Source organism: Melitaea cinxia, chromosome 11 (assembly GCF_905220565.1).
Source record: "Melitaea cinxia chromosome 11, ilMelCinx1.1, whole genome shotgun sequence".
Taxonomy (NCBI): domain Eukaryota; kingdom Metazoa; phylum Arthropoda; class Insecta; order Lepidoptera; family Nymphalidae; genus Melitaea; species Melitaea cinxia.
In genome coordinates, this window is record NC_059404.1 from 2009603 (window position 1) to 2032426 (window position 22824).

The 22824-nt window shown below is 33.8% G+C and overlaps 3 long non-coding RNA genes across 3 annotated transcripts in view; 2 read left to right on the top strand and 1 right to left on the bottom strand.

Moving 5' to 3' along the window:
- The first annotated feature begins 8581 nt into the window (after positions 1–8581).
- The window catches only part of LOC123657864, a 38526-nt gene continuing 24283 nt past the window's right edge, over positions 8582–22824 (top strand). The window contains exon 1 of the long non-coding RNA XR_006743788.1: positions 8582–8638. This is a non-coding gene — a long non-coding RNA (uncharacterized LOC123657864). The remainder of the gene's footprint in view (positions 8639–22824) is intronic.
- On the bottom strand, positions 9807–11015 carry LOC123657861. The gene is made up of 2 exons (XR_006743786.1): positions 10814–11015; positions 9807–10025 (listed from the first exon to the last, which is right to left on the bottom strand). It is a non-coding gene; the product is annotated as an uncharacterized LOC123657861 (long non-coding RNA).
- On the top strand, positions 16095–18144 carry LOC123657862. Its single transcript, XR_006743787.1, has 2 exons — positions 16095–16300; positions 17918–18144. It is a non-coding gene; the product is annotated as an uncharacterized LOC123657862 (long non-coding RNA).

Here is a 22824-nt window from a genome sequence, read left to right on the forward strand (position 1 = left end):
ATTTAATGTGCGTAATGTTGTGAAGATGGAATATAAACCGCGTTTTAAGCTAAAAGTATTTAAAAAAAAAAACTCATTTATAGGTTGTATATGACTTTGTACAATGGAGCTAGAATTTTCTATTTATTTTTTCATTTTATCCTTCTACAAAGTATAAGAAAACCTAAATGTTCAAGCGACATCTAGTGGGCAGTGGCGCTTCTAATGTGAAGTTGCCGCTTATCAGCCAATGAGAGGACGACGGGCGGGGGGACCTCGCCTAACTTCATACGACTTTTTTTCTTTGTTCAAAAATATTTAAATTGTAACGTTCATCATTTATTCATTCATTATTCGTTGTTATTTGGTCAGACAATACACGAAATTATTATCATACGAGTCGTCTTTTATTTTAAAGCAAAAGTAAACGTTAATAGTTTTAATACCGATTGATCTTGAAATCGCATACAATACAAGCAATCAAAAATACGAACATTTTGGTCCTTCGAGCCGGATCAAGATTTGAGTAGAATTGAAGCAGACTGGACATCATCCATCCGTCAATTCTCATCATCTCCAGATCTCCAGGCGTAATCGTCCATCCATCTCTCTTTTCATCCATCTATCCTCATCCGCTCAGAATTAAGCGTAACTTCGTTCAGCGTTTTGTTTGCAGTCAATTCATTTAAAATTGTGAGTATCTTTTCTTTCTTTAAGCCATCAAGATGAGTAGTAAGGGTGATAGCTTGAAATTGCCAAAATCTCCATGCAAATCAGATTCGGAACAGGATCCGTTAGTTGATTTAAAACGTTCGCGGGGTAGTATAAAATTACGGTTAACTTCGTTCAAAAAATATTTGTGTAATTTAAATGTAAAACAAATTTCTATAGATTCAATTAAAAAAGCAGAATTAAAGTTAAGAATGCAAAGTGCTCAAGAAAGTTATGAGGCGTTTAACAAAATTCAATGTAAAATCGAGTTAGTGTCTGATGATATGAAAGATCATACAGAATACAGAGAAAATTTTGAAGACATTTATTTTTCGTGTATGGCATCAGCACAGTCTTTAATTGAATCAAATTTGAATGACGGTTCTAACTGTAATAGCTCGTTAACTTCTAGTATAAAATTACCTCAAATAAAGCTACCCTCCTTCAACGGTTCTTATGATCAATGGTTAGAATTTAAAAATTCATATGTTAGTATGATACATATGCGTTCACATCTCGATGCGATTCAAAAGTTTCATTATTTACGATCATCACTTTCCGGTAGTGCATATCAAGTAATCAGCGCTTTAGAATTTACAGCTGTCAACTATTCGCACGCTTGGGCTTTACTTGAGAACAGATTTAATAATGAACGGCTTTTAGTACATAATCACATCAAAGCGTTATTTACTGTACCTGGTATGAATAAAGAATCGCCTAAACAAATCAGAACATTAATAGATACTATTTTACGTAACTTACGAGCTCTTAAAACGTTAAACGAACCCACAGAGCATTGGGATACTTTAATAATTTATTTAATAGCATCTAAACTAGACGTTTGTACTGAAAAAGAGTGGGAAAATTACAAAGGATCTATTACGTACGCTACACAAAAGGATTCTAGTCCTAAATTAAAGTTAGATGATTTGTTAACATTCCTTCGCAATCGGGCTGATACATTAGAAATGATACATGCTAATCATACGGGTGCTAGTTCGCAAAAATCGCACGATAATCGGCCTCATAGTGATATCAAAAAACCGACATCGCAAACAAAATTACATAGTTTTATTTCTACGCGTAAAGATTCTTTGAATAAGTCGGGTAGTAATAAACGTTCTTATAACTGCGTCGCATGTAGTAGCAATCATGCTCTTTACACTTGTCCTATTTTTCTTAACTTAACAGTTAAAGATAGAATAAAATTAATAGACGATAATAAAGTTTGTCGTAATTGTCTACGTTCGGGTCATGCAATAGAAAATTGTTTATTCGGGCCCTGTAAACATTGTCAGTCTAAACACAATACGTTATTGCATTTAGGAAGCATTAATAATGTTTTATTACCTCCCATTTATAGTATGAATAAAGAATCAGCTGATCGAGATAGTGCGACCACTACGTCGACCGCGCTGCATTCTACCCGCACTAACATAAATATTGATAGCACAGCTGACGAGTCGCGCGTGTTGTCTCATTCCGTTTTGCTTTCCACCGCCTTAATCGAAGTAGCCGACAGTAAGAACGTATTTCATACTGCGCGAGCGCTTTTAGACAATGGAAGTCAACATTGTTTCGTTACAGAACAATTATGTAAACGATTAAACGTTAATTTAATACAGTCCACTTTACAAATATCGGGTATAGGTCAATCGGTTGTTCAGTCGAGTAATATATGCGATTTAAATATACGTTCAAAAATATGCGATTATAATACGAGTATAAAATGTTTAGTTTTACCGTCTATTACCTCGAATATGCCGACACAAAATATTAATATCGACCTTACTAGCATACCACAAAACGTTCACCTTGCCGATCCTTATTTTAATACTCCGTCTAAAATCGATATTTTGATAGGAGCAGATAAGTTTTGGGAATTATTGCAAAATCAAAAAATACGTTTACCGAATGGTCCATACCTACAGAATTCGTATTTAGGTTGGTTAATTTCGGGTCCTATATTTTATACGAATAAAGATGCTAATAGTAATAGTAATCGAGTACATTGTACTGTTGCTCAAAATTTAGACGTTAAATTAAAAAAAAAAAAAAAAAAAAATTTGCAGATCGAAGAAATTCAAGACGTTTCCAACGTTCTTACCGAGGACGAGAGGAAGTGTGAAGATTTGTTTATAAAACACTACACTTAGGATGGCATAGTGACAGCGACGAATTATAATTATATCATTATCATTATAATCATTATTTCAATTTTAAAAATAAAATAATTGATTCTATTTTAATAATTTCACAAATATACGATTTCATTATTTCAAAAATTTTGTTGCAACGATGACGTCACTGTAGCTTGGAATCGTTACATCAAAACATTGCACCGTTTGAGTGAGTTACGCATTCCACGATTCGTAAGGAGCATGCACACTCAACACACCGAACTTCACATATTTACGGATGCGTCTCAGGATGCTTACGATGCCTGTGCATATATACGTACATATGATAATTGCGACTCTTACGTGGCGGTAAATTTGTTATGTGCTAAAAGTAAGGTCGCTCCATTAAAAACGATTAGCATCCCGCGATTGGAATTATGTGGGGCATTATTAGGTGCGAGACTTTATAAAAAGATAATTAATTCATTGCGCTTAAAATTCGATAACGTTTATTTTTGGACAGATTCCACTGTAGTGATGGGTTGGATACGGATGTCTCCGCATTCTTTAAAAACATTTGTTCAAAACAGAGTCACAGAATTAAACGAGTTAACCGGTGACTCAATGTGGTTACATATAAAAGGTAAGGATAACCCAGCTGATCTAGTGTCTAGGGGTCTTAACTTTGAACTGCTCACAAGGTCAGACATATGGTGGCACGGACCTAGTTGTTTACGAGAACACAATTTTAAGTTTAAATCTGAAAATTTATTACAAACTTGCGATAATTTACCGGAATTACGATCGAAACCTATTGTATTAACATGTACAGAGCCTTGTAATAATAGTTTTATCGATTTCAATAGATTCTCGTCCTATAATAAGTTGAAGCGCGTCGGTGCGTATGTATTGCGTTTCATTAATAACACGCGTAGACGTCGTAGTAGTGGTGAGCCGCATAACGATAGTTTACGTTTGTCTGTGCAGGAATTAAATACATCAGAGTTAACTTTAGCGCGTATCGCTCAGTTGCAATCGTTTCCGGACGTTTATCGCTGTTTATTTAATGATCTTCCGCTAAAACAGGTTGTAGACAAAAAAGAGTTTAATAAAATCGCGAGTTTAAATGTATTTATGGACAATAACAAATTAATACGTGTTGGTGGCTTTCTAATTCGACTAGTTTTAGTTTCGATAAAAAACATCCTATTTTATTGTGTAGTAAATATCGACTCACAGTGTTGTTGTTTGAAAGTGAACATAAACGTTTGTTACATGGTGGCCCTCAGTTGCTACTGTCTTCTTTACGGGAAAGATGGTGGACACTTGGTGCTAGGAACTTAGCTAGAAAGTCAGTTCACAATTCTGTCACGTGTACGCGAATGAAAGGTACTAGGTAGGACTTTGAATCCCATCATGGGTAATCTGCCCTCTGAACGTTTAGAAGTCGGGTTTCCGTTTATCCGTTGTGGCGTGGACTACGCTGGACCAGTTCATTTGTTAAATCGTAAAGGGAGGGGAGCCAGGATTGTTAAAGGTTATATTTGTTTATTTGTATGTTTTATTACTCGAGCTATACATTTAGAATTAGTCAATGGCCTCTCCACACAAGATTATATTCTAGCACTTAAACGTTTTATTTCTCGTCGTGGTAAGCCGGCAGAGATATTTTCTAACAACGGAAAAAATTTCGTTGGTGCTGAAAAAGAGTTTTTACATGAACTCAACAAAAACGTTAATAAAATATTCGATTTTGCAGCTGATATTGGCATAAGCTTCAGGTTTATCCCGCCTTACGCTCCTCATTTTGGTGGTTTATGGGAGGCAGGGATAAAGTCATGTAAGTTTCATTTGAAATGTGTAATCGGTAACGCGAACTTAACATATGAGGAACTCAGTACTGTATTAACACAAATCGAGGCTGTCTTAAATTCCCGTCCCCTAACTCCTATGTCCTCTGATGCCAACGATTTTTCTCCTCTCACCCCAGATCATTTCCTAATTGGACGACCGCTGATTGCGCCTGCCAGCAATCTCACTGCTTGGAACACCAGCTGTCTCACTCGCTACGAAAGGGTGGAGCAAATGCTGGAACACTTCTGGAAGCGATGGTCGAAGGAATTTGTGTCGGAGCTCCAGCTCAGAACCAAGTGGAAACACAATGCTGGCGACATCTCTATTGACACCCTGGTGCTTATCAAAGAGGATAATCTCCCGCCTCTGAAGTGGAGATTGGGGAGGATTTTACGCACCTATCCAGGCAAGGATGGTGTTGCTTGTGTTACAGATATTCGCACATCAACGGGCATCGTTCAACGAGCTTTCTCAAAAATCTGCCCGCTGCCGTTGCAGCCGGTAGACGAGGGCGCAACCAAAGAGGCCACATCATGCTGAGACCCTTTTTCTTTGGAAGTAGGTACTTCCAAGGCGGGGGCCATGTTCAAGCGACATCTAGTGGGCAGTGGCGCTTCTAATGTGAAGTTGCCGCTTATCAGCCAATGAGAGGACGACGGGCGGGGGGACCTCGCCTAACTTCATACGACTTTTTTTCTTTGTTCAAAAATATTTAAATTGTAACGTTCATCATTTATTCATTCATTATTCGTTGTTATTTGGTCAGACAATACACGAAATTATTATCATACGAGTCGTCTTTTATTTTAAAGCAAAAGTAAACGTTAATAGTTTTAATACCGATTGATCTTGAAATCGCATACAATACAAGCAATCAAAAATACGAACACTAAAAAAAGCCGACAAGAATTGGTGGAGCAGTTTTCGATTTTAGCGCTTAGCAACAAATTTACGGCTACTCCAAATAAATTACGAATAGACTTTAGCAGCAGGTGGTAGGGCCTAAAGGCCTTTTCTCATAAATATAAGTATTTATTTTATTTATTTATTAAATCGCAGGGCTGGCTTTGTCGCACCGAAGACGCCGCTGCCCGTCTTCGGCCTTGTGTATTTCAAAGCCAGCAGTTCGATGGTTATCCCGCCACCGGTCGGTTTTTTAAGTTCCAAGGTGGTAGGGCAACTGTGTTATCCCTTAGTCGCCTCTTACGTCACCCACGGGAAGAGAGGGGTGGCTACATTCTTTAGTACTGTAGCCATACAGTACTGCGGTCACCAACCCGCCTGCCCAGCGTGGTGACTATGGGCAAAACACATGAGTTCACGTTATTTTTGGCATAAATTTGTGGAGGCCTATGTCCAGCAGTGGACTGTATAGGCTGTAATGATGATGATGATTTATTAAACTTTATTGCACTCACAAAAAAGAAGATACATTTTAGAACGATTAGATACAAAAACAAATAATGTATGCAAAGGCGGCCTTATTGCTTATAGCGATCTCTTCCAGGCAACCTATAATAAAAGTGGCGCAATCAACAACGTAAGTTTATCACACATAATGAAATCAATTTATGATACCATTATATATATAAGTAAAGTGGAATTCGATGGTAAAAAAGATTAAATACATCAAAAACTTCTTAGTATAGGAACGCTTTCATCAGTTGGTAGCAAAAGAAAACACATTCCTTTCTAATCATGTGCTCCTAGTACTTTCGTTTAAAATGGTGGATCGATCGTTGTACATGTCTGGCGCGTAATGACTTTGGGTAACTAAAGTGAGTTGCATATATTTGACGTGACTTATAATCGATGAACAACAAATTGCACGCAAAAAAGTATCACGATCCGCCTGAGCGCTGCTAAAACTTAACTTAATACTTCTCCGTCCATTTTTCCCAATCCAATTTTCGTAAAAAGGTGTACAAAGTTTTTTCTTCACGTAATTATTATAGAAAGAAAGAGTGGTTATTTTTCCAAATCACCTTCATCGAACAAGTTTTCCTGACATCCACTGTACTAGGGTATCATAAGCAAGGAAGCAACGAGCATTGGACTACAAATATCAACAAGGATGCATAAATTGCACGATATGCTGTAATAGTAGATTATTAACTAAGGGATTGTTTACACCATTGAGTTTGTATATAATTCATTATACATCGCTACGCTCGGCAGTAAACCTCGATTCATTCGTTACGCTCGCGATTTAAATCGTCACCCGCGACAGAAGACACTGCTTTATCCCCTTGGTTAATAATCTACCATTTTTTCAAAAAAAAAAAAAAAATCTATAACAGTGTTTATTGTTCTTGAGTCAAAATGCTTACGTTTCTATTTTTACAATCCATTTGGATGACTGAAATTCGGATAGTATTTGATAAAAAAAATTAGAAATTAAGATGAACCAACGGAAATTAATATTAACTACGTAATAATCAAGAGATAAATATTCCACTTTTTTAAATCACTAAACTCACAGCTAAGCAATGGCATCCTTCTCCATGTAGAAAAAAGGTGTCCTAGTAAATTTTGAAAATGAATTTTTGCGTGGAACTGTCTACTACTTATAATGACAAAAATGACAGTAAAAATTATGATCATTGAAAAGACGCATTTTATTTAATATGATCAATAATGATATTTGAATATATTAAAGGCTATAAATCACTTTAGAAATTTGTTTACTGATAGACTAATTGGTTTTTTAAGCAAATAAAATATTTTTTGTGATAATTAAATTCAATATAGCTTTTTTTTTACTAAAAATTAAATTATTAAATACCACATCCGTACTTATTCATCCTAGTATGTTCAAGAAGGGTGTAAAATCAATAATTTGACGCATGCGTAGAATAATCAAAGAGTTTTACTTGACGACCTCCTACATTATTTGGGATCCTAGTACTGCCGCCCACAAGTCAGACATTTTCCTGCCCTCCTCCAGGTTTTCCCGGAAGCTAAGACCCTCTACTTCCGTTCTGTAGGGCGGCAAAGACAAGGACTTCCGCCTTGGAAAATTATCCAACTAGGAAAACACTACAATGCAGAAATTTCACTTCTTCTGCTATTCAGACAAGATGTAGCGACGATGCTTTGCGCATCTTTTTTGCGCAGGGGTGCAATCAACAAGTGTCAATGTCTGCTTGAATCGTAAATTGACCCAGCACCTGCTTTTTTATATCGGTAAAAAATAAGTTTTCACATTTTACGTTTTACCCTGCCCTTGTCTGTCTTGCAAGAAAAAACTTTGTACCTGTTTTTACGAAAATTGCGCGGAAGAAGGAGTATGACATTTTGCATACTCATAGTTTTATACGACGTGAGCGTGTCGGAAGCGTGGACACTGACGAAGGAATTAGTCCACAAGTTCAAAGTCGTTCAACGTTCTATGGAATGGACTATGTTTGTGGTCTCTCTCAAAGATAGTATAAGAAATGTAGACATCTCCTATTTCATCGCTTACTTCAATAATATTGTCATATCATTCTTGTGTCATAAATATAAGGAGAAACATGCGTGGTGGTATATTAAAGTCGTACTGCATACATGCATTTTATACCCATTGGATAAGTTTTTTAGTAGGCCCAAGTAGCCTAGGTTCAATTGAACTTTAAAAAACCAGCATTACACACAACTACTCGCATATTATTAATGAAAATAAGTAAACACCGCACCCTTTTGTAAATATAATCATTTTTTAAGGGAAGGGAGCAGCGGGCTACCGCTAATTTTATAAAATTATAAGTTATTTTACCTAATAATATTTTTAAGCATTTTTATATTAAATAGTTATAAATCAATAAATTATTTAATTACTTTATTTATGTCATTTTTTTTAATAATCTTGATACGACAAAAAAAATTCTGTAATAGCTATTTTCTCACACAATTAGGTCGGCAAACTAGAGTACGGGTCACATAATGCTAAGCGGCTATCGTAGCCTATAGACGCCTGCAACACCAGAAGTATGGTAAGCGCATTGCCGACATTATCCACGGGCCACTAGGAGCTCTGGTCACCTTACAGATGTCATCTTCTGTAAAATTGAGGTACTTCCCTAGACGGTCTGTTCCAGAGTAAATTAAACGAGGCAACGTGTATTAAACCATTACGTTTTTTATACACATGTCTTCGCTTTTTTTTACTTGGTTTCAAATTTATAATAAATTTCATTTAGCCTGTAACATCCCACTGCTGGGCATAGGCCTCTTTCTCCGTGTAGGAGAAGGATTCATTTAATATATTATACTAATATATCTTCTTGAAAGGTAAGAATTATTAATACAATAAAATTACTGTTTAAGGGCTAGTTTTACCGGTTGTGAATAACGCTGTTTGACGGATGATGATATCCAACAGATACATTTTTTTGATATATTTATTATTTTTCACCATCGAATTTAACTGTATTTATAAGATATTTCTATTCACAAAAATAAATCTAGAAGCTATCGTTTATTATTTTGGGGGAAACAGGTATTCATGGCTTATTCTACCTCCTGCAAGTAAAGTCCAATCGTAACTTATTTGCTTATTGGAAAAAAGTCTATCCACACCTGGTGAAACAGGCTTTTATTTTTCAGAAGTTTCTGTCACTTAAACATTTTGGCGCTATGATAATTTTCAATCACATTACACAAAACCTGTCCTCATATTTATATTCTTTTTAGTGATATACTTAAACTCTATAGCATATTTTAGGACAGCGATAAGTTATTGGAATGTTTAATTCCAAATAAAGTTAATTAGGGACGAAATTCCAATTACCTTAAGTATTTTTTTATGTATTTAGGTATATGTCAGCGATATTTTTTGACTATGAACGTACTCGTAGGTATATATAGATTAGGATTAGGTTGTAATAGCAAATAATTTTTTTTAAATATATTTAAGGAAGTTTGGAACAAGCCACGTGCCCAGATTTATCTCATTTCAATTCCAACATGACTTTGGAATGTATTAACTTGATTTCAGTAAATAGACAAGGTATATTTCAATTCATTTTATTGTATTAACTGTATTTACACACACACATTATTATTTTGATTAGGGTATAAAGCTACAGATACAAGATATAGAAATGAATGGATATTTCTCTTGGTCACGTCACAACTTGATAATAATTTTACTGATTTACTTTATCTTTTTTTTTTTAAATCTAATACTTTGTAAAAGGTTCTTACGTAATGATAATTTAAGAAAATGGCGCATAAAATTGTCTTTTTCAACTTCGGGTATGCGACAGTTCTTGGATTTGACAGTTCAGACAGAAACGTCTTTTGGGCCAACTAGAATTTAACACATCTCTTCAGTATTGGGACACACGATTCATTGCAGCAGTCTCCATCGCTCTTACACTGAAAAAGAAATATCAGTCATTAGATACATCTTTGGTGGGTGTGATGGACAGGGTTTTCAGTTCCTCATCCCCCACTGAAAAGGGAGGATCCTCCGACCAGATGGGAGTTGTGTCTGGTGGGCCGGTGGCCGCCCCAACGGTTCGGTCGGGTTCTTGTATATATACTCAATCACTTTGATAGCGCGATGTAGAATACGTCAGTTTGCTTTAATTCCCTAGTTCGTATGCTGCTCGATAGATGTCGCTACACATCTGTATACAAATAAATAAAATTGGAGTGTCTTTTTGTAATATTAAAAATAACCGCTTTTTAATAAATCCATATGGATGTATACACGGTACATATACCAAAATAACGTTTTATAAAAAAATTGTCTGTCTGTCGGCCTGTAGACCGATTTTGACAGGACTATCACTGGCAGATAGCTGATGTAATAAGGAATAACTGAGGCTACTTTTATTTTAGAAATTTCCTTAGTTTATAAGTCTGCGAACTGAACAATAACTTTTTTGTTAAATTCCACATGGACGAAGTCGCGGGCATAGCTAGTTGAAATATAAGACTAAGAATACACATAATAACCTCAATGCCCATGTAGCGCTCGGGTGAAAATAACCAAGGCACCTGATGATAATTAACAAGTAGGTATATGCGTTCTATGAAGTTTATCATCAAGGTCCAAATGAGACGCAAGGCTTTGCAAAATCTAACCGATATATTGAAATTACTAAAAGTTAAACTGTGGATACACATTTAGACATTTGAAAAAGACAACTCGAACTTACAGTTGATCCAAACATAGCACATGATTGACGAACTACACTGCTACTGCTTTCTTTGACGAAGTACGCATTTGAAATCTCGGCGACGCACACGAAACAAACAAGAAGAAGTATTAAGCTTGTGCGAGACATTTTGTGTATAATTTGGCTTGAAGCTCTGATAGCGGTAAGCAAATGATGCAGGGTGCAGTGGCGACAGTCGATATATATACTCACGTTAACGCTTTATGTTAATGTTCACAGGTATTATGGATGGTGCTCGTCGTCTTGTTATCTGCGTTTATTATGGAATTAAAAATGAAAAATAAAACGATATATATACAATATATATGTATATATTTATCCTGTAGCAAAAAAATTTACATAGAAAATGTTTCAAATTTTAGTATATATTTTGATAATTGTACTAATGTAAAACTTTTAAACTGGCTAAAAAATATAGGAGAATTCCATTCGAGTTCCATTCCGTCTTTTAGGTATTTATTAAGTGACTTCAAAAGGAGGAGGATTTTTTTATTTTATTTATAAAGCTTTATTGCACACAAAAAAAGGTTAGGAGGTTTCTCAATTCGAACGTATTTATTTATTTATTTGTTTATTCTTAATGTACATCGAAATACAGACACATATAAAAAAGATACAATACAAGATGTACATAGGCGATCTTATCGCTTAATAGCGATTTGTTCCAGATAACCTTTGGGTACTGGACACGATACAGTAGCAGCGGTTAGAAGTGTGCACAAATTAAGGAGCAAAAATCAATAATATATAGATAAAAACTACGATATGATAGACTTACATAATTATTAAAAAAAATAAAACATATAAATATGTAAACGTATATACTTACATTTTTTTTTGTGTGTTCGCGGACGACTTGGTTGTTTACGAATCGATTTTGCTCATTCTTTTTTTTTATTAGAAAGGAGTTATCCCTAGGGTGGTAGTATAATAAGGCATCCCAGAGAAATCGAGGGGAACGTTTGAAATTCGTAGTGGCGCCTTGTGCGTTTGTTAATTTGTTTCGTCTACTTAAGTTGTATTATTTGTCGATGTAATTGAACTCAGTTTTTTCGTTTGCTAGATATTTAGTAGCTTCTTTAAATCCAACTCTATATAAATGTAATATTTGAGAAGAATTCGTTAAGGAACAAGAACAAACTTACAACCTACATGATGGCAAGCGATTACCGTAGCCTGCAACACCAGAAGCATCGTAAGCGCGTCGCCAACCCTACCTCCAATCTCCCTCAGGAGGTCTGGTCACCTTAATCACCGCAGCAACACAATACTACTTCATCTGGTTGATTAGTAAAAATATTTATATATTATAATAAATGTTTGATTCTATAATAAATGTTGATGACCTTATAACAACCGTTCTGGTGTAGTGGTGAAAGTAGTCGCCTAAAACACCGACGGTTTGCGGGTTCGCTTCGTGCTCGGGATGAATATTTGTAAATACAAATATTTATGTCCAGTTTAGATTTCTGTCCGAAACCTATGAAGTTTCGGTTGTAATCATATATACCTGATAGCGATTATAACTTATAGTAGGGATTATATCCACCAACCCGCAGTGGAACAGCATGGTTGAGGAAGCTTCAATCCTTCTCCTACATGAAGAAAGAGGCCTATGTCCAGCAGTGGAATGTTACAGGCTGAATGCGTGCGTGCGTTGTCCTTATAACAAATCTATAGCAATAATCTGGCAATAATGGGATCGTATTTACAAAACTGCTGAAATGGCAAATTGACGGTTAGACGGTTAACGACAATCAATCATATTAGTTTAATTCCCTGCTGAAAGTTCCAAATAAAAAACGATGAAGGTATGGGAATTTATCGTAAACTATTGTGTGTTTGAAACAGGAATTCCAAAATTTCCAGATAGTTCTATCTGAATCCAGATAAAAACAGATAAAAATTGTGTGTAAATTGTATGAAAATTTTGGAATCCATGTTTCAAGCACACAATAGTTTACAATAACTTCCCATACAATTAATTATACGTTTTTTTATTTGAAACTTTCAGCAGGGTTGTGGGTCGTTATTATTACTAGTTTTAACCCTGTCATAAGCGGTAACACCCAGGGCCTCTCAATTTCAGATTAAGGTTGTTTTTAATAATAGTATTAGAATACATACTAATGCTGTACAAGTGGTATTTATTATATAAGTTAGACTAAGAACCGTTTGGTTGACCCACGTTCTTCCTTAGAGACACTAGATACTAAGATAGATGATTATTGATTTTGTAGAAATACGCCTACATTTTAAAATAAATAAAATAAAAATGGAATGAAAAAAGGGCAGGGTAATTAAAAGCCCGTGGATGTAGTCTTATTTGCAAAAAAATGCTGCACAAGTTTTAGTAGTTTCTTACCTTCTTATATTTAAAGTCTGTTATTGAAGTTTTAGATAAACTTTATATTTCGGATATCCAATAAGAAGATTATGCGTAAATAGGTACTTGGGATAATTGTGTTTGCTCGCAAACGAAAAAAAAACCGACTTCAATTACATCGACAAGTAATACAACGTAGATCGACGAAAAAATAGTCAAGCAACTACGCGTTATTAAAGATTACTCAAAAAGTGGTTATCAGATCTCGATAAAATTTATATGTGACCACATGATAAACATCAGCTTTCGATTAAATTAAAAATTATCAAAATCGGTACACCCAGTAAAAAGTTATTGCGGATTTTCAAGAGTTTCCCTCGATTTCTCTGGGATTCCATCATCAAATCCTGGTTTCCTTATCATGGTACTAAACTAAGGATATCTCCTTTTCAACAAAAAAAGAATTATCAAAATCAGTACATCCAGTAGAAAGTTATACGGTATAATACAACGTAGGTTGACGAAAAAAGCGTCAAGTAAAAACGCATTATTAGATATAACTCGAAAAGTAGTAGTTAGATCTCAAATAAATTTAAATGGGACCAATTGGCACACACCACCTTTCGATTAAAACAAAATTTGTCGAAATCGGTCCACACGGGCAAAAGTTCTGATGTAACATACATAAAAAAAAAAAAAAAAAAAAATACAGTCGAATTGAGAACCTCCTCCTTTTTTGGAAGTCGGTTAAAAAGATATTGAGTTGACGCGCATACATACTATTATTATTAATTATTGTATTTCGCGAACTTTTCCTTTGAATGTGTCTTCGTGAACGCAACTAATTAAGTAATAGTCATTTTGTAGTGTGCGTATATGCTACTACGGATCTATTTTCAAAGTGCGTTGTCCAACAAATGGATTAAATAGGAAACTAGGGTTAACTCGGTTTTTTTTTTATAATGGTCCAAACTTAAATTTTAATTATTTTAAATTCAATATAATTTATTTAAAATTCTAAATTTAAATTTGCTTTATTGAAGTATAAATCAAAATGATAAGATGTTATAATTTTAAGCGTATTATTCTGTGCAGGATTAAATAGACGATAAAGATGTGCGGACTTATGTATCTATGCAAGATATTACTAATTTTGTACTAAAACACAGTTTATATATATTATTTTCAAAAGAGACACTGCGGAATTTCTTGCCGATTCTTCTTTGTAGAATCTAAATTCCTTTACTTTTCTTATCCCTACTAATATTATAAATTTGAATGTAAGTTTGTTTGTTACGCTTTCACGCGAAAACTACATAACCGATCATCATGAAACTTTGTACACATATTCTTGAAGGTATTAGAAGTAACATAGAGTACATTTTATTTAAAAAAATCAATGCGAGCGAAGCCACGGGTAAAAGCAAGTTTACTATAATTAATTAATTGAAGAAAAGTGAAGCTACCACCGATCCATAATGTAGATTCTACACAACAAAATTAGCAGGAAACTACGCAGTTACTCGTCAAAAAAAACTGTGCTTTATTGTAAGATTATTCATATCTCGCTTGAAATACAACGCCACTAACTCCACATATTTTTATCATTATTATAATATACTTGAACCGATAACATGCTTTAGTTATTAAATTACTTTTAATAAAAATATTAATTTTCCGGCAATTGTAAAATAACTATAAGATAGTTATTTTAGTGTGATAATATTAAAAATAATGTTTATTACATTTGATTTATTTTAATTAGAACTCAAAAATATTTAACTGAAGTGTTTTTATCATTATTGTCTACTTATATTAGCATTTTAAAATGCTGTATAACCTTCTCGTATTAAACATAGGTATAAATAAAAATATAATATAAATTACTGTTTCTGTAAATATTTCTGAACAATATTTGAATGTACCTGAAAATTTTATATAAGAATGTTCAAGATTTTAGAACGTGTCATAGAGGGAATGGTTTTAGAGGCTGAGAAAAATTGACGAAGCATTATGTAGGTTTTATCAAAACCTTCAAGAATTCGCGAAGTTATGTAACCTTTGTCGGCTAGTTTATGTCTGTACACTGATGAAGGGACTATTCTACAAGTTCAAAGACACTCAACGAGCTGTGGGACGGTGCTTGTGGTCTCTCTCAAAAATAAGATCAGAAGTGAGACTACCCGTAAGAGAACGAAAGTAACGGACTTAGCTTGTAGAATAAGCAAGTTGAAGTGGCATTGGCCTGGTCACCTATGTCACAGGACCGATGGCCGTTGCAGTAGACGTATCCTGGAGCGGAGACCGCATGTTGACGAATGCAGTATGGGACACCATCCGGCCCGCTGTACCAATGCTGGGAGCTGGATGAGGACGGCGGAGAACCGGGAAGTTGAGTTGAGAACTTGTGAAGGCCCACGTCCAGCAGTAGACTGCGATAGGCTGAAGCTATAGGCTATTTCGTACGATCGGATAACTTCGATCTTCTGATGAAAATCACTCAATATGACCAGAAGCAATCTCTGTTAAGAAACATTCAGTAAAAAGCAGTTATTTTAATATTACAAACAGACACTCCAATTTTATTTATTGGTATAGATAAAATTTTCTCAGTAGAAAATGTCTTAAAAAATTTCGATTTGTTAACCTTTTTATCCACAAATATTAGATTCATATAAAAAAGGGTAACATTTTTTTTTTCACTGAATTACTGAATGTCTTAATGTTTTTTACCCAGTTAAAAGTTTTAAATTATAGCAATCATCAATATTAAAGATACAAAACGATATATTTTTTCAGGGTTACTTTTTTTTGCTGTAGGATGTACAACATCGAGCTATATTTCGTTTTTAATGTGATAATAAACACAGATAACAAGACGAAGAGTACCATCCACAATATCTATAAAGATTAACATAATGAATCAATGCAGGTGTATATATATTGACTGTCGCTACACCCTGCATCATTTGCTTACCGCTATTAGAGCCTCAATCAAAATTGTAACCAAAATGTCTCGCACAAGCTTAAAACTTCTGCTTATTTATTTCTTGTGCGACGCCGAGATTTCAAATGCGTCCTTCATTAAAGAAAGAAGTGAAGTTGCACTCCATAAATCATGTGCTTAATATGGATATGCTGTAAGTGTGTTATCTTTTGCAAATTTTCAAATGTTTATCATACTTTTAACTTTCAGTCAATTCAGTTTTTAGTTATAAATAGTAATGGGTTGTGGCTTGTTAGGTAGATGATAAAATTTATTTCCTTCGATACGATAGCGCTGTGTATAGAAAATAATTGTGTTTGCTCGCAAACGAAAAAAAAAAACCGACTTCAATTACATCGACAAGTAATACAACGTAGATCGACGAAAAAATAGTCAAGCAACTACGCGTTATCAAAGATTGCTCAAAAAGTAGTTATTAGATCTCGATAAAATTTATATGTAACCACGTGATAAACATCAGCTTTCGATTAAATAAAAAATTATCAAAATCGGTACACCCAGTAAAAATTTATTGCGGATTTTCGAGAGTTTCCCTTGATTTGTCTAGAATCCCATCATCAAATCCTGGTTTCCTTATCATGGTACCAAAGTAAGGATATTCCCTTTCCAACAAAAAAAGAATTATCAAAATCGGTACATCCAGTAGAAAGTTATGTGGTATAATACAACGTAGGTCGACGAAAAAAGCGTCAAGTAAAAACGCATTATTAGATATAACTCGAAAAGTAGTTGTTAGATTTCAAATAAATTTAAATGGGACCAATTGGCACACAAAACCTTTCGATTAAAACGAAATTTGTCGAAATCGGTCTACCCGGTCAAAAGTTCTGATGTATAACATACATTAAAAAAAATAAAAAAAAAACAGTCGAATTGAGAACCTCCTCCTTTTTTGGAAGTCGGTTAAAAAGTCAGCCGAAAACGTGCGGAATAGTCATCAGTTGTTACCCCTGCTGAGGCAAATGTTTTGAATAATACATAGGTGGATGTAAAACTACAGACCATAAACAAAAAACTAATATAAAACAGAAAAAGCTTTATTTTAAATACACGGATAACTATTAACAGATAATATTATTGAGCTTATTATGTGTATTGTTAGTCTTTCATTTTGATGTATCTATTTTATTATATTAGCATACATTATATATGATATATATATATATTAAAAATTGCCTAAAATAGGAAACATCTAAGCACCATTTAGTTGCTTTTGCAAGTACAAATATAGTATGGTCGAATGCTTTAAGACAATAACAAAAAAGCGTGTTTACTTATGTACGCACGTAAGAAGTTATACTTCATTGAGTTCATTGGCTGGCTAACTTCACGTTGCTAACTTCTTTGTTGACTAGCTAAATTCAAGGTGTCGGTTTTTTTGTGCCGGTGTGCGCGCACCTCGTAAAAATTTACTCTCTACATTTTTCCCTAACGCATCAAAAGAAGAATAACTTCAAAAATCCATCGAAATTAACTATATACCTAGTATTTAATTAACTTAAAATAAATGAAGATCACATCTAAATAATACTGTTTTCAAGCAGTATTGTGTTCCTGTTGGTGAGTAAGGTGACCAGAGCTCCTGGGGGGATTGGGGATTGGGTCGGCAACGCGCTTGCAATGCTTCTGGTGTTGCAGGTGTCTATAAGCTGCGGTAATCTCTTACCATCAGGTGAGCCGTACGCTTGTTTACTGACCGAGTTGTATAAAAAAAAGTTTATATAAGTAATGACTGATATTTCTTTTTCAGTGTACGAAAGATAGAGATTGCTGCAATAGAGTATGTCTTCAGTTCTTAAAGAAATGCATAACATAATTTTGTTCGTTTTTTCTACTATTAGATTAATTAATTATTTTACGGTACGGAAAGTGTTACGACTGGATAAATTAGGAATTCGATGATTTTTTTTTCAAATTAATGTACCTAAATATGATATTACATAGTAATGTTGATACAATAAAATGAAATGAAATGTTCGTTTGTTTATTTACTGAAATCCAAGTAAATCACGTCGTCAATAATCAGCTTCCAAAGTCGTGGTGGAATTTCAAAGAAGAAAATATGCGATCGTAAGATGATCAAAGGCCAAGTGGCTTGTTCCCAACTTCCTTGAGTACGTTTCAAAAACTTTATTTGCAATTACAACATTTTTATCGGTGCCATCTAAGTACATAAAGGAAATAGGTACTGAAGGTAAAAGGAATCTTAATTAACTTTAGTTGGAATTAAACATTCCAATAACTTGTACTAAAATAAGACCAAGTACAGTTTTTACGTGCAGTGATTAAAAATTATTGTAATGGCAAAATTTTAAGTTATCAGGTACATAAGATCACTAAGATATTTATTATATTGTATTAATAAATAATCAAGAGCTCATCAAGAACGTAAGAATACTAAGAGAGTAATTGTGTTGGATTAATAACTCTTACCGTTTATGCAGATATGTTAACGAATTGTGTTGAAAGTTCACACACTCACACGTTCGCTGATTCACAATCGCACCGAAAAAATGTGTATTAAATATTTTTGGCTTAGTACTCGTTTAATTTCCTTTAAAGTTGTCTAATATTTATAAAAACCTATATTAAATAATTGGTTAATTTAAATGAGGTTCTATACAAAAATGCTTATACATATTATCAGGTTAAACTATTTGGCGAGCCCCTGTATAGCTGCGCTTTCCGCAAGTAAGGGACTGGGAGGACTTAAAGAACCCTTAACTATTCAAAGATTCATATTACAATTAAAATCTTTTTTTTACGACACCATGCTATTTTTAATTCATATTATTTATTTTTGTGTTACCCACACATTAGGGAATTCTAAAATGATCTAACGGGTACATCCATAGCTTAATTGGCTAGAGCACCGACACGGTCTGTTTTAAAATGATACTAGCGGACTCGGCAGACGTTGTGACGAGAAAAACTACCATATCTTCCAAGTTAGACAGACAGACAAATTACAGATGCTTACAAAAAACGATAAAAATTGATTCAGTAGTTTCGGACCTACATACAGATAGCAGCGTCACCTATCGTGTCCACTTGAGATAAAAACTACCATATCTTCTAAGTTAGACCAAATTACAGATGCTTAAAAAAAGTGATAAAAATTGGTTCAGTAGTTTCGAAGTTACATACATTTAAAATTTTCATTGTTAACGCCCAGTGCCCACCCCCGCAATCCTTATTGGGGATGAGTTATCCTAAAGTCCGCTCATTGATTATTTCTATGTCATATATATAGGAGATTCGTACCAAATTTGGAATCGATAGGAGCTATAGTTTAAAAACGGGAATTTTCCATTGTTAACGCCCCCCCCAAGAATATAATAAGTAATGTGAAATAGCTAGTTAATACCATTTTTACTGTATATAAATTAAATAAAAATACGGTCTACGATTAAGATCAATTTAATCATTAATAACTTACGTAAAATGCGCCCTAATATACAAACGTGTCAATTTGAACTTTAATGCTATTGCATTAAAGTTCAAATTGACACGTTTGTATGGGAAAAAGAAAAGTGGTGTTCCCGGAATTTTTCTCGAAGTAAAAACCATCTTTGGACTTCAACGAACATTAAAAAAAAAAAGTATTGGTAAAATTGGCCCAGGCGTTGTTGAGTTTTGCGCTTATCAACACATTTTGCGATTAATTTTTATTTGTTGCTTTAGATAAGCAGGTACAACAGGGTTAAATAGAACAGAGTAAAGTAAGTTGAGAATATGCGTATTCTTGCGAAAGCGAATTTGGAGCTAATACTTGAGCTATTTATGGCATTCAGAGATATGATAATATTTGCGAAGTCCAAATACAAATCGATACATTAATTCGGAATTCGCTCAAGCTTTTGATCTGCTCCTCAGTAATATTAAGATAACATGTATCCGCGTAATCCAGAATTGGCAATAGAAAACTATGTGCAAGAGCAATTTTGGTGGAAACAGGAAGTAGATTACGCAGCCTGCGAAGATGCGGCCGAAGCAAAAACCTTACTACCGACTTCACAAATCTGCGGGCTCCATGATTAGTGTTGATAAAAAAAACGCCTAGATTCCTCACATTTTCACTATGTGGAATTTCAACCCCCTCAAAAATTACAGGAGGTAGTTGAAATAGATTTAACGGCTAATTAATTTAGAACTTCCTATAATAATAGTCTTAGTCTTGGTTGGGTTTACTATTAATCTGTAAGCTTTACTCCGTGTAGTAATGGCAAGTAGATTACTATTTATACGAGATACACATTGAGGCCAGTTACTTAAAGTAGAGTAAGAGTATATTTGGAAATCGTCTGCATAGAGGTGGTAGAGAGAAGCTATAATATTACAAATGGAATATATAAATATAGAAAGTATAACTGTATTTGCTCGCAAACGAAAAAAAAACAACTTTAATCATATCGACAAGTAATACAACGTAGGTAGACAAAAAAATAGTTAAGTAAATACGCGTTATCAAAGTTTACTCAAAAAGCTGTTATCAGATCTCGATGAACGTGACCACATGATAAACATCAGCTTTCGGTTAAACTAAAAATAATCAAAATCGGTAAACCCAGTAAAAAGTTATGGGGTACAACAACGTAGGTCGACGAAAAAATAGTCAAGTAAAAACGCGTTATTAGATATAACTCGAAAAGCAGTTGTTAGATCTCAAATAAATTTAAATGGGACCAGATAAAACACACCAACCACCTTTTGATTAAAACAATTTTTGTCGAAATCGGTCCACCCAGTCAAAAGTTCTGCAGTAACATACATTAAAAAAAATACAGTCGAATTGAGAACCTCCTCCTTTTTTTGAAGTCGGTTAAAAAGAGGAGATAGCGCACCACCTCAAGGAACACCAGCAGTAACTAGTGACCAATTTGAAAATGTGTCACGCTTTGCGCTTTGGATAAAAAGGAAGGATAAAAATAAGATATTCGGACGAGATCCAAGGGGTCTTTTAGTGTGTTAAAATAAATGAAGTATAGTATTATCAGTATGTAAATTAACAATTTACTAGATTAAAATACATATAACATAATAGCAATAGTTATAATTCAGTCAGTCATAATATCAATAGTTATATTAATTCTTTTTTTTTAAATACTACTTAATTATTATAGATTTGTTAGTTTAATTTATCCACAAATATTAGATTCATATAGAGAAGGGTAAAAAACTATTAAATGTTTTTTTATTTTTGAGCCAGTTATAAGTTTTAAATAATAGCAATCATCAAAATAAAAGATACAAAAACGTTATATTTTTTCAGTGCTAATTGTTTGCAACAGGATATGCATAAAAACTTGTATTTTGTTTTCATAATTTTATTTTAAAAGAATCTAATATTATATTATTTTATTATTTTACGGTATAGAAGGGTTACGATTGGATAATTCAGGAGAATTTGGAACTTTTTCGTAAAACTATTTTATCTAAATATAATATTGTATAATACAATAAAACGAAATAAAATGTACGTTCGTTTATTTTATTTATTTAACAATTTTATTAATTACTGGTACCACTTCGAAGTCCCTCTTAAAAAAGTGGTAAAACTTTACTATATTTTAAAAATTTGGAAAAGAACCTATTTTAATAGCTTTGTAAAAGTTAAAGTTTAGTACAGAGCGAGCTCATCAATTATAATCCTAATTAATTTAACTGAAACGCCCAACAGATTATTTGGTCTTTTAATATAAGACTTTTAGTGCTTTTAAAATATCTAAAAAATCAACATGCGATAATGAAAAATCAACATTACATAAGTGCCAACGTCATTTTTAAGAAGTTGGGCAGGATATGTTGAAGACGAATTTACTCAAGAAATTAGGTCAATGGTGATTTTGTCGAAAAAGGCTTTTCAAAGATCTTAAAATACTTATAATGTCAAAATCCACAGAATTGAATGCACTGCTAAAGTCTAGCAAAATAACAACCGTAAGATTATGCTTCTTTTTGGCATAATTGTGTTTGCTCGCAAACGAAAAAAAAAACCGACTTCAATCACATCGAAGAGTAATACAACGTAGATCGATGAAAAAATAGTCAAGTAACTACGCGTTATCAAAGATTACTCAAAAAGTAGTTATCCGATCTCAATAAAAATTTTATGTGACCACATGACAAACATCAGCTTTCGATTAAATTAAAAATTATTAAAATCGGTACACCCAGTAAAAAGTTATTGCGGATTTTCAAGGGTTTCCCTCGATTTCTCTAGGATTCCATCATCAGATCCTGGTTTCCTTATCATGACACTAAACTAGGGATATCTTCTTTCCAACAAAAAAAGAATTTTCAAAATCGGTACACCCAGTAAAAAGTTATTGCGGATTTTCAAGAGTTTCCCTCGATTTCTCTGGGATTCCATCATCAAATCCTGGTTTCCTTATCATGGTACTAAACTAAGGATATCTCCTTTTCAACAAAAAAAGAATTATTATTAATCGGTATAATACAACGTAGGTCGACGAAAAAAGCGTCAAGTAAAAACGCATTATTAGATATAACTCGAAAAGTAGTAGTTAGATCTCAAATAAATTTAAATGGGACCAATTGGCACATACCACCTTTCGATTAAAACAAAATTTGTCGAAATCGGTCCACACGGTCAAAAGTTCTGATGTAACATACATAAAAAAAAAAAAAAAAATA